General features: G+C 49.1%; 1 pseudogene across 1 annotated transcript; it reads right to left on the bottom strand.

Moving 5' to 3' along the window:
• Positions 1–673: 673 nt before the first annotated feature.
• LOC311147741 (rho-related GTP-binding protein RhoA-A-like) lies at positions 674–11255 on the bottom strand (annotated as a pseudogene). Its single transcript, XR_014615650.1, has 5 exons — positions 11187–11255; positions 8377–8533; positions 5519–5639; positions 3803–3933; positions 674–1985 (listed from the first exon to the last, which is right to left on the bottom strand). The product of XR_014615650.1 is annotated as a rho-related GTP-binding protein RhoA-A-like (transcript).
• Positions 11256–11952: the final 697 nt, after the last annotated feature.

Raw genomic sequence — 11952 nt, 5'->3', positions numbered from 1 at the left:
ACTAAGGCCAGCTGGGTTGACCAGGAGAGGAGAACCTTTAAACTAAGGCCAGCTGGGTTGACCAGGAGAGGAGAACCTTTAAACTAAGGCCAGCTGGGTTGACCAGGAGAGGAGAACCTTTAAACTAAGGCCAGCTGGGTTGACCAGGAGAGGAGAACCTTTAAACTAAGGCCAGCTGGGTTGACCAGGAGAGGAGAACCTTTAAACTAAGGCCAGCTGGGTTGACCAGGAGAGGACTACTTTCTCCATTCCTCCTCTAGGTCTCATGGCACAGCTCCATATCAAAACGACACGGTACACATTATCTTTCCCAAATAGACCCCTAGCCCCTTCACCCCTAGGCACTAGTGTACTTCTGACAGGATTGGATAAGTGTAACAACAATGTGGCCACATTTCCACCTAGCCCATCAGGGTTGTATTCATTACTAAACACCGTAACAAAATGTATAGCAATGGAAGATGGAAAAAAAGCATTTCTTATTGGAAAAGTTAAAGGTGTTTCAGTCTGTTTTCTTCTGTTCGGTGACTAATGAACATGACCCCGGGACGAGCCACTGTAGTTCCATAAAGTATCACTTCCGTATCCTGTGGATATAATAATAATAATATGCCATTTAGCAGACGCTTTTATCCAAAGCGACTTACAGTCATGCGTGCATACATTTTTTTTTGTGTATGGGTGGTCCCGGGGATCGAACCCACTACCCTTGGCGTTCCAAGCGCCGTGCTCTACCAGCTGAGCTACAGAGGACCAGGGGACCAGAGGACCAGGGGACCAGGGGACCAGAGGACCAGAGGACCAGGGGACCAGGGGACCAGAGGACCAGGGGACCAGGGGACCAGAGGACCAGGGGACCAGGGGACCAGAGGACCAGGGGACCAGAGGACCAGAGGACCAGGGGACCAGGGGACCAGGGGACCAGGGGACCAGAGGACCAGAGGACCAGAGGACCAGAGGACCACATATGACAAATAAACGTTTGATTTACTGTTGATACCTATCCAATTCTTTCAGATCTAGTGCTTTCTGTGGTTCTCCCCTCACCTCCCCAATCACCAGTACCCAAAATACACCCTACTACCTCTATGGTACCAATATGGTACGTTGCCCACAGGCACAGATCTGAGACCAGTTTTAAGCCTACCCCTCAAAGGGATGGTGCACCATTTTGGCAATAAAGCCCTTTAACTACTTACCCAGAGTCAGATGAACTCGTGGATAAAAAAATATCATGCCCCCAGTGTAGTTTAAAGGAAGTTGAAGTAAGTTTTGTGAGCCTTTGATAACTAGCGTTAGCGTAATGACTGGAAGTCTATGGTATCAGCTAGCTGATTGCGCTAACGCTAGCTGATCCCATAGAACAGGGATCATCAACTAGATTCAGCCGCAGGATGATTATTTCTTGAGCGGATGGTCAGGAACATAATCACACATAATTTGTAGACTGCAAATTGACCGCAAGACGCCCAAACAGACATATACATTGACTAAAACATTATCATTTCAAACCTTGCTTACATTTGTATATGATCACATCTATCTCTCTATTATGAGTGAGAATACTTTGGAACAGATTTCCAAAATCAAAATCACTTGGAGCTGATTTTCAGAATTTTTCACAGTCTTTATGTCCAGCAATAAAATAACTTCCGGGGGCCAAATAAAATCGGGACGCCAGTTGAGGAACCCTATCATAGACTTCCAGTCATTGCCAAAACGTCACACTATCCCTTTAATGATTACAATTATATTTTGGGAGGGAAAAACTGGTCCTAGATCAGTGTCCAGGGGCAACTTCTCCCTGGGGCCTATAACAGTGTGCAGGCATTCTTCTTGGCACGTTTCTTGGCCTGTAGCGCCGCCCTGGTGGCCATCTCGAACACCTCCCTGACTCCGTCCTTGGTCTTGGCTGAACATTCCTGGTAGCCGTATGCACTGATCCTGTTAGCCATGTCTCTGCCCTCCTCCGACTTCACTGGCTCCTAGAGAGGGGAAGAGAGAGAGAGAGAAATACATATTTTGTTTAGAGAGAGGGAGACGGGGAAGAGTTGACCTGTCCATCACACACACAGGTTTCATCTTGGAGAGAGAGACAGAGAAGATGTCTCTGCTACAGGGAGAAGGGTGTGACGGCCGGCCGCCCAACAACCTGCCCGCTTGACCCTATCCCCTCCTCTCTTCTCCAGACCATTTCCGGAGACTTTCTCCCTTACCTCACCTCGCTCATCAACTCATCCTTGACCGCTGGCTATGTCCCTTCCGTCTTCAAGAGAGCGAGAGTTGCACCCCTTCTCAAAAAACCTACACTCGATCCCTCCGATGTCAACAACTACAGACCAGTATCCCTTCTTTCTTTTCTCTCCAAAACTCTTGAGCGTGCCGTCTTTAGCCAACTCTCCTGCTATCTCTCTCAGAATGACCTTCTTGATCCAAACCAGTCAGGTTTCAAGACTGGTCATTCAACTGAGACTGCTCTTCTCTGTGTCACGGAGGCTCTCCGCACTGCTAAAGCTAACTCTCTCTCCTCTGCTCTCGTCCTTCTAGACCTATCCGCTGCCTTTGATACTGTGAACCATCAGATCCTCCTCTCCACCCTCTCCGAGTTGGGCATCTCCGGTGCGGCTCACTCTTGGATTGCGTCCTACCTGACAGGTCGCTCCTACCAGGTGGCGTGGCGAGAATCTGTCTCCGCACCACGTGCTCTCACCACTGGTGTCCCCCAGGGCTCAGTTCTAGGCCCTCTCCTATTCTCGCTATACACCAAGTCACTTGGCTCTGTCACATCCTCACATGGTCTCTCCTATCATTGCTACGCTGACGACACACAACTAATCTTCTCCTTTCCCCCTTCTGATAACCAGGTGGCGAATCGCATCTCTGCATGTCTTGCAGACATATCAGTGTGGATGACGGATCACCACCTCAAGCTGAACCTCGGCAAGACGGAGCTGCTCTTCCTCCCGGGGAAGGACTGCCCGTTCCATGATCTCGCCATCACGGTTGACAACTCCGTTGTGTCCTCCTCCCAGAGTGCAAAAAGCCTTGGCCTGTCGTTCTCCGCTAACATCAAGGCGGTGACCCGATCCTGCAGGTTCATGCTCTACAACATTCGGAGAGTACGACCCTGCCTTACACAGGAAGCGGCACAGGTCCTAATCCAGGCACTTGTCATCTCCCGTCTGGATTACTGCAACTCGCTGTTGGCTGGGCTCCCTGCCTGTGCCATTAAACCCCTACAACTCATCCAGAATGCCGCAGCCAGTCTGGTGTTCAACCTTCCCAAGTTCTCTCACGTCACCCCGCTCCTCCGCACACTCCACTGGCTTCCAGTTGAAGCTCGCATCCGTTACAAGACCATGGTGCTTGCCTACGGAGCTGTGAGGGGAACGGCACCTCCGTACCTTCAGGCTCTGATCCTACACCCAAACGAGGGCATTGCGTTCATCCATCTCTGGCCTGCTGGCCCCCCTACCTCTACGGAAGCACAGTTCCTGCTCAGCCTAGTCAAAACTGTTCGCTGCTCTGGCACCACAATGGTGGAACAAGCTCCCTCATGACGCCAGGACAGCGGAGTCACTCAACACCTTCCGGAGACATTTGAAACCCCACCTCTTTAAGGAATACCTGGGATAGGATAAAGTAATCCTTCTACCCCCCCTTACCCCACCCCAAAGAAAAAAAAAGAAAAGAAAAAAAACATATTGTAAAGTGGTTATCCCACTGGCTATAAGGTGAATGCACCAATTTGTAAGTCGCTCTGGATAAGAGCGTCTGCTAAATGACGTAAATGTAAATGTACCTGTTTCATCTTGGCCAGCTCCCTGCGTGTGTGTTCATCGTTCCTCAGGTCCTTCTTGTTGCCCACGAGGATGATGGGAACATTAGGACAGAAGTGTTTCACCTCCGGAGTCCACTTCTCTGGAATGTTCTCTGGAGGGAGAGAGACATGTTAGTGGGTGGGTGTGTCGTGTTCAGCTAACTCCTCTGACTCTGTGTGTGTGTCATTAGTCGTATGTACATACTATACACCAGAGGTATTGAAATCTGACCCTACGAGGTCCGGAACCTGCTGCTTTTTGGTTCTACCTGATCATTAATTATACCCACCTGGTGTCCCAGGTCTAAATCAGTCCCAGACTAGAGGGAAACAATAGAAACCCACCTGGTGTCCCAGGTCTAAATCAGTCCCAGACTAGAGGGAAACAATAGAAACCCACCTGGTGTCCCAGGTCTAAATCAGTCCCAGACTAGTGGGAAACAATAGAAACCCACCTGGTGTCCCAGGTCTAAATCAGTCCCAGACTAGTGGGAAACAATAGAAACCCACCTGGTGTCCCAGGTCTAAATCAGTCCCAGACTAGAGGGAAACAATAGAAACCCGCCTGGTGTCCCAGGTCTAAATCAGTCCCAGACTAGAGGGAAACAATAGAAACCCACCTGGTGTCCCAGGTCTAAATCAGTCCCAGACTAGAGGGAAACAATAGAAACCCGCCTGGTGTCCCAGGTCTAAATCAGTCCCAGACTAGAGGGAAACAATAGAAACCCACCTGGTGTCCCAGGTCTAAATCAGTCCCAGACTAGAGGGAAACAATAGAAACCCGCCTGGTGTCCCAGGTCTAAATCAGTCCCAGACTAGAGGGAAACAATAGAAACCCACCTGGTGTCCCAGGTCTAAATCAGTCCCAGACTAGAGGGAAACAATAGAAACCCGCCTGGTGTCCCAGGTCTAAATCAGTCCCAGACTAGAGGGAAACAATAGAAACCCGCCTGGTGTCCCAGGTCTAAATCAGTCCCAGACTAGAGGGAAACAATAGAAACCCACCTGGTGTCCCAGGTCTAAATCAGTCCCAGACTAGAGGGAAACAATAGAAACCCGCCTGGTGTCCCAGGTCTAAATCAGTCCCAGACTAGAGGGAAACAATAGAAACCCACCTGGTGTCCCAGGTCTAAATCAGTCCCAGACTAGAGGGAAACAATAGAAACCCGCCTGGTGTCCCAGGTCTAAATCAGTCCCAGACTAGAGGGAAACAATAGAAACCCGCCTGGTGTCCCAGGTCTAAATCAGTCCCAGACTAGAGGGAAACAATAGAAACCCGCCTGGTGTCCCAGGTCTAAATCAGTCCCAGACTAGAGGGAAACAATAGAAACCCGCCTGGTGTCCCAGGTCTAAATCAGTCCCAGACTAGAGGGAAACAATAGAAACCCACCTGGTGTCCCAGGTCTAAATCAGTCCCAGACTAGAGGGAAACAATAGAAACCCGCCTGGTGTCCCAGGTCTAAATCAGTCCCAGACTAGAGGGAAACAATAGAAACCCACCTGGTGTCCCAGGTCTAAATCAGTCCCAGACTAGAGGGAAACAATAGAAACCCGCCTGGTGTCCCAGGTCTAAATCAGTCCCAGACTAGAGGGAAACAATAGAAACCCGCCTGGTGTCCCAGGTCTAAATCAGTCCCAGACTAGAGGGAAACTGGCTTGGCGGTGCTACACCGTCCTGCTGTGTGTGGTGTGTGTTACCTAAGCTGTCGGGGCTGTCTACAGAGAAGCACATGAGTATAACGTCGGTGTCGGGGTAGGAGAGAGGCCTCAGTCGGTCATAGTCCTCCTGTCCTGCTGTGTCCCATAACGCTAACTCCACCTGGGGGAGGGAGGGAGAGGGGGGGAGAGAGAGAGAGAGAGAGAGGGGAGAGGGGAGGGGAGAGAGGGAGGCAGGGGGAGAGAGAGGCAGGGGGAGAGAGAGAGGGAAAGGGAGAGAGGCAGGCAGGGGGAGAGATAGAGAGGGGAGAGAGGGAGGGAGGCAGGGGGAGAGATAGAGAGGGGAGGGGAGAGAGGGAGGGAGGCAGGGGGAGAGAGAGAGAGGGGAGGGGGAGGCAGGGGGAGAGAGAGAGAGGGGAGGGGGAGGCAGGGGGAGAGAGAGAGAGGGGAGGGGGAGGCAGGGGGAGAGAGAGAGAGGGGAGGGGGAGGCAGGGGGAGAGAGAGAGAGGGGGGAGAGAGACACGTTTACAGTGCATTTGTAAAGTATTCAGACCCCTTGACTTTTTCCACATTTTGTTACGTTACAGCCTTATTCTAAAATTGATTAAATTGTTTTCTTCACACATCAATCTACACACAATACCCCATAATGACAAAGCAAAAACAGGTTTTTAGAATTTTTGCCTAATTTATAAATAAAGAAATTTACATTTACAAAAGTATTCAGACCCTTTACTCAGTACTTTATTGAAGCACCTTTGGCAGCGATTACAGCCTCGAGTCTTCTTGGGTATGACGCTACAAGCTTGGCACACCTGTATTTGGGGAGTTTCTCCCATTCTTCTCTGCTGATCCTCTCAAGCTCTGTCAGGTTGGATAGGGAGCGTCGCTGCACAGCTATTTTCAGGTCTCTCCAGAGATGTTAGATCGGGTTCAAGTCCAGGCTCTGGCTGGGCCACTCAAGGACATTCAGAGACTTGTCCTGAAGCCACTCCTGCGTTGTCTTGGATGTGTGCTTAGGGTCGTTGTCCTGTTGGAAGGTGAACCTTCGCCCCAGTCTGAGGTCCTGAGCGCCTGGATCAGGTTTTTATCAGGGATCTCTCTGTACTTTGCTCCGTTCATCATTCCCTCGATCCTGACTAGTCTCCCAGTCCCTGCCGCTGAAAAACATCCCCACAGCATGATGCTGCCTACCACCATGCTTCACCGTAGGGATGGTGCCAGGTTTCCTCCAGACATGACGCTTGGCATTCAGGCCAAAGAGTTCAATCTTGGTTTCATCAGACCAGAGAATCTTGTTTCTCATGGTCTGAGAGTCTTTAGGTGCCTTTTGGCAAACTCATAGCGGGCTTTCATGTGCCTTTTACTGAGGAGTGGCTTCCGTCTTGCCACTATACCATAAAGGCCTGATTGGTGGAGTGCTGCAGAGATGGTTGTCCTTCTGGAAGGTTCTCCCATCTCCACAGAGGAACTCTAGAGCTCTGTCAGAGTGACCATCGGGTTCTTGGTCACCTCCCTGACCAAGGCCCTTCTCCCCCTGATTGCTCAGTTTGGCCGGGCAGCCAGCTCTAGGAAGTGTCTTTGTGGTTCTAAACTTCTTCCATTTAAGAATGATGGAGGCCACTGTGTTCTTGGGGACCTTCAATGCTGCAGAAATGTTTTGGTACCCTTCCCCAGATCTGTGCCTCGACACAATCCTATCTCGGAGCTCTACGGACAATTCCTTCGACCTCATGGCTTGGTTTTTGCTCTGACATGCACGGTCAACTGTGGGACCTTACATAGACAGGTGTGCGCCTTTCCAAATCATGTCCAATCAATTGAATTTACCACAGGTGGACTCCAATCAAGTTGTAGAAACATCTCAAGGATGATCAATGGAAACAGGAAGCACCTGAGCTCAATTTCGAGTCTCATAGCAAAGGGTCTGAATACTTATGGAAATATGGTAAAAACCTGTTTTCACTTTGTCATTATGGAGTATTGTGTGTAGATTGCTGAGGATTTTTATTTATTTAATCAATTTTAGAATAAGGCTGTAAAGTAACAAAATGTGGAAAAATAAAAGGGGTCTGAATACTTTCCGAAGGCACTGTACATAGACATTTTAGTCAGTTAGCACAGTGGTTCCCAAACTTTGGGGCGCGCAGTTATTGGAAACTCAGTCCAGCTTTCAACTTACTCTTGATAGTTGTAATAGTAGAACGCAAAAGCTGCAATTTCTATATTGGGTAGTGCATCATCAGTATTCCTCTTGTCATGTTAGTCATTGTAGACCTTAGAGAGATATTTATAACTTGTCAGAAACGTCCAGATCAACTAGTCCATGTCAGCTAATGTTTTTTAGCTAGGTTTTTTAGCCCATAGATTTTGTAGTAATGTTCGAGTCACTCAAATATCACATGAATACACATTAGACATTGCTAAATCAGCCCCCCCCCCCCCCCACCCCACCCCCCCACCCCACTTGTTGGCGGATACATTTTGCAGGTTTAAAGCATATTTTCTGCAATTCTACATATTTTGTCAAGGGGTGCTGATACATTTTTGCAGTTTTAAAGCTCATTTTCTTGCAATTCTATTGATTTTGCCGACACTCTTATCCAGGGAAGTTAGTGCATTTATCTTAAGATAGCTAGGTGGAACAACCACAAACCACATATCTCAGTCAGAGTAAGAAACGTTTCAGCAAAGTCAGTGCTAGTAGGGATATTTTTTAAAGTCAAGTGCGTGTGTTACTTCACGAAAGGGGGTGGAACCATTTGTCATTATATCCAACCCTTCCAGATGGAAACAAGGGCCTTGGGGTTAGGGCCAAGGGGCTGGTTTGGAATTGGGCCCAAGAGGAAATGAAAACAAGGTCAGTTTGGTTCGGAACTAGGACCCTGGCTGAGGCTCACCTGTTTTGCCATCGACCTCGATGTCGGCCACATAGTTCTCGAACACAGTGGGCACGTAGACCTCTGGGAACTGGTCTTTACTGAAGACGATCAGCAGGCAGGTCTTCCCACACGCGCCGTCTCCCACTATCACCAGCTTCTTCCTGATTGCTGCCATCTACATGATGGGGGGAGAAGGAGAGGTGGGGGAGAGAGAGGGGAGAAGGAGAGGTGGAGGAGAGAGAGGGGAGAGAGAGAGAGGGGCGAGAGGTGGAGGAGAGAGAGAGAGGGGGGAGAGGTGGAGGAGAGAGAGAGGGGGGAGAGGTGGAGGAGAGAGAGAGAGGGGGGAGAGGTGGAGGAGAGAGAGAGAGAGGGGGAGAGGGGGAGGAGAGAGAGAGAGAGGTGGGAGAGGTGGAGGAGAGAGAGAGAGAGGTGGGAGAGGTGGAGGAGAGAGAGAGAGGGGGGAGAGGTGGAGGAGAGAGAGAGAGGTGGGGAGAGGTGGAGGAGAGAGAGAGAGGTGGGGAGAGGTGGAGGAGAGAGAGAGAGGTGGGGAGAGGTGGAGGAGAGAGAGAGAGGTGGGGAGAGGTGGAGGAGAGAGAGAGAGGGGGGGAGAGGTGGAGGAGAGAGAGAGAGGGGGGAGAGGTGGAGGAGAGAGAGAGGGGGAAGAGGTGGAGGAGAGCGAGAGAGGGGGGAGAGGTGGAGGAGAGAGAGAGAGGTGGGGAGAGGTGGAGGAGAGAGAGAGAGGGGGGGAGAGGTGGAGGAGAGAGAGAGAGGGGGGAGAGGTGGAGGAGAGAGAGAGGGGGAAGAGGTGGAGGAGAGCGAGAGAGGGGGGAGAGGTGGAGGAGAGAGAGAGAGGGGGGAGAGGTGGAGGAGAGAGAGAGAGAGGGGGGAGAGGTGGAGGAGAGAGAGAGAGAGGGGGAGAGGTGTAGGAGAGAGAGAGAGGGGGGAGAGGTGTAGAGAGAGAGAGAGGGGGGAGAGGTGGAGGAGAGAGAGAGAGGGGGGAGAGGTGGAGGAGAGAGAGAGAGAGGGGGGAGAGGTGTAGGAGAGAGAGAGAGGGGGGAGAGGTGTAGGAGAGAGAGAGAGGGGGGAGAGGTGGAGGAGAGAGAGAGAGGGGGGAGAGGTGGAGGAGAGAGAGAGAGGGGGGAGAGGTGGAGGAGAGAGAGAGAGGGGGAGAGGTGGAGGAGAGAGGGGGGAGGGGGGAGAGGTGGAGAGAGAGAGAGAGGGGGGAGAGGTGGAGAGAGAGAGAGAGGGGGGAGAGGTGGGGAGAGAGAGAGAGGGGGGAGAGGTGGAGGAGAGAGAGAGAGAGGAGAGAGGTGGAGGAGAGAGAGAGAGAGGAGAGAGGTGGAGGAGAGAGAGAGAGGGGGAGAGGTGGAGAGAGAGAGAGAGGGGGGAGAGGTGGAGGAGAGAGAGAGAGGGGGGAGAGGTGGAGAGTGAGAGAGAGAGAGAGGGAGAGGTGGAGGAGAGAGAGAGAGGGGAGAGGTGGAGGAAAGAGAGAGAGAGGGGGGGAGAGGTGGAGGAGAGAGAGAGAGAGAGAGAGAGGGGGGGGAGAGGTGGAGGAGAGAGAGAGAGAGAGGGGGGAGAGGTGGAGGAGAGAGAGAGAGAGAGGGGGGAGAGGTGGAGGAGAGAGAGAGAGAGAGAGAGAGAGAGAGGGGGGGAGAGGTGGAGGAGAGAGAGAGAGAGAGAGGGGGGGGAGAGGTGGAGGAGAGAGAGGGGGACGATAGATATTAACCCTCATATTATACCACGCCATCTTCTATCTTTGTTTCTGTTTAGCATCGGTAACTCACAGGCTGCTAGCTACGGACCGATAGTGATATCCAGACTGTAGGCTACCTCACTAAGTTAGCTCAGGGTTTCTTGGTCCTGGGCCTGGGGTTATTTGGTTTCTAGCCCTTAACTAATACACCTGATACAGATGATATGTGTATTAAATATGTGTATTCATATTGACCAGATCATTTTGTTCATGGGCGGCAGGTAGCAGAGTTTAAGAGCGCTGGGCCAACAACTGAAAGGTTGCTGGTTCGAATCCCCAACCCGACTATGTGAAAAATATCTCAAATGTTCACGAGCAAGGCACTTAACCGTAAGTCACTCTGGGTAACAGCGTCTGCTAAGTGACTAAAATGTAAATGTTCATATGAATGAAATAGTGTTCGCTTTCATATGACCAAAGAAGGATAGCTACATTTCATAAGGATACATGTTTTAGCTAATTACTGTCTCTAACTTAGCTAGCTAAGACTGGCTTGGCCAGCTAACGTTACTAGCTAGCTGTCATTAGCTAGATAATTAGCTAATAAACTAGACAGCAGATACAAAAGTAACCACGAACAATCAGGTAAACAAATTATTAGTGAGAAATCATCTTATGTGTATCCATTTTTTGTAAATAGTTGCCAGTTTAGCTAGGTAGTTTGCTAGGAAAATACTAACTTAAGGACACGTCTGACGCCCAAACCGATCATTCATTTCATAATTTATACAAATGTGGTTAGGAGTTAAGGGTTTGTTTAAGGTTAGGAGTTAAGGGTTTGTTTAAGGTTAGGAGTTAAGGGTTTGTTTAAGGTTAGGAGTTAAAGGTCCGTTTTTGCTAGTCGGTTTAAACGTCAGCTGTGTCCTAATATTATTTTCCAGATAGCCAGCTAGCTTATGCGACAACAAGTTAGCTAGCTTGCTAACGTTAGTGTTTGGTTGTCAAAAACTTATGAGCTCCATTTGCGGTTTTAAAGTCATTTAAGTTATATATAATCATCAATATACTGTTGTTATGCCACTGTGTTTGATAAAGACAGTTAAAAAAAGAAATAGCTAGATTAAAGTTATGCTACCTTTTGTTAGCTCTGTTTCGGTTGTCGCCGTTTCTCTTCCGGTCCGACCTGAATTCCCCGCCCACTTCGGCCTGCCACGCACTGGCAGCAGATGGAGAACTAGATCTACAGATCTCTTATAATATATAATATCATCTAGTGTCTTCAAATCATAGTGGAAAGAAACAGTGAAAAAATTACATCCATTCCAACCCACCAGTTTTGTTCTGTTTTTATTTATACTTTACAAGAAATAGCAAAAAAATAAATAAAGAAAATCCACATGAATCAAATAAAGGATAGAAGTCAAAGGGTAAAAACAACAAGTCATTAAGAAAGAAACATTCATTTAATAACAATTGTGAATTTAGAAAAAATTGAATTTCAGAAGTTGCTCAAACACCTCTCGCTTATCCCCAGTTTGCTTCACAGTCCTAGCTTACAATAAATACAAAAACAATAGACTTTATAACTGCATGGTATGGATAAGCTACTTTATACTCTCTCTAGCCATCTTTACATTGAATGACTATTACAACACAGTATATTGTTTATTGTATTATTTTATTTTATTGAGTATATTGCAGGTCTACACCACCTTCTAAAGAGTCTGTTGTTGGTTTTCAACCTGAACCTACATAAGAGGTGTTATTATTGGTTCATAACATGTTGATATGTTTCATCATGGTTGTGTGTGCAGAGTAACAGACTCTCTGCTCGTCTGTGTGAACGGAATTCTACATACACACACACACACGCTGTCTCTCACACACACACACACACACAC

Source organism: Coregonus lavaretus (assembly GCF_964263955.1).
Source record: "Coregonus lavaretus genome assembly, chromosome: 20".
In the NCBI taxonomy this organism is placed as follows: domain Eukaryota; kingdom Metazoa; phylum Chordata; class Actinopteri; order Salmoniformes; family Salmonidae; genus Coregonus; species Coregonus lavaretus.
Note: the sequence above shows the minus strand (reverse complement) of the source record. Positions and strands in the feature narration are given on the sequence as shown.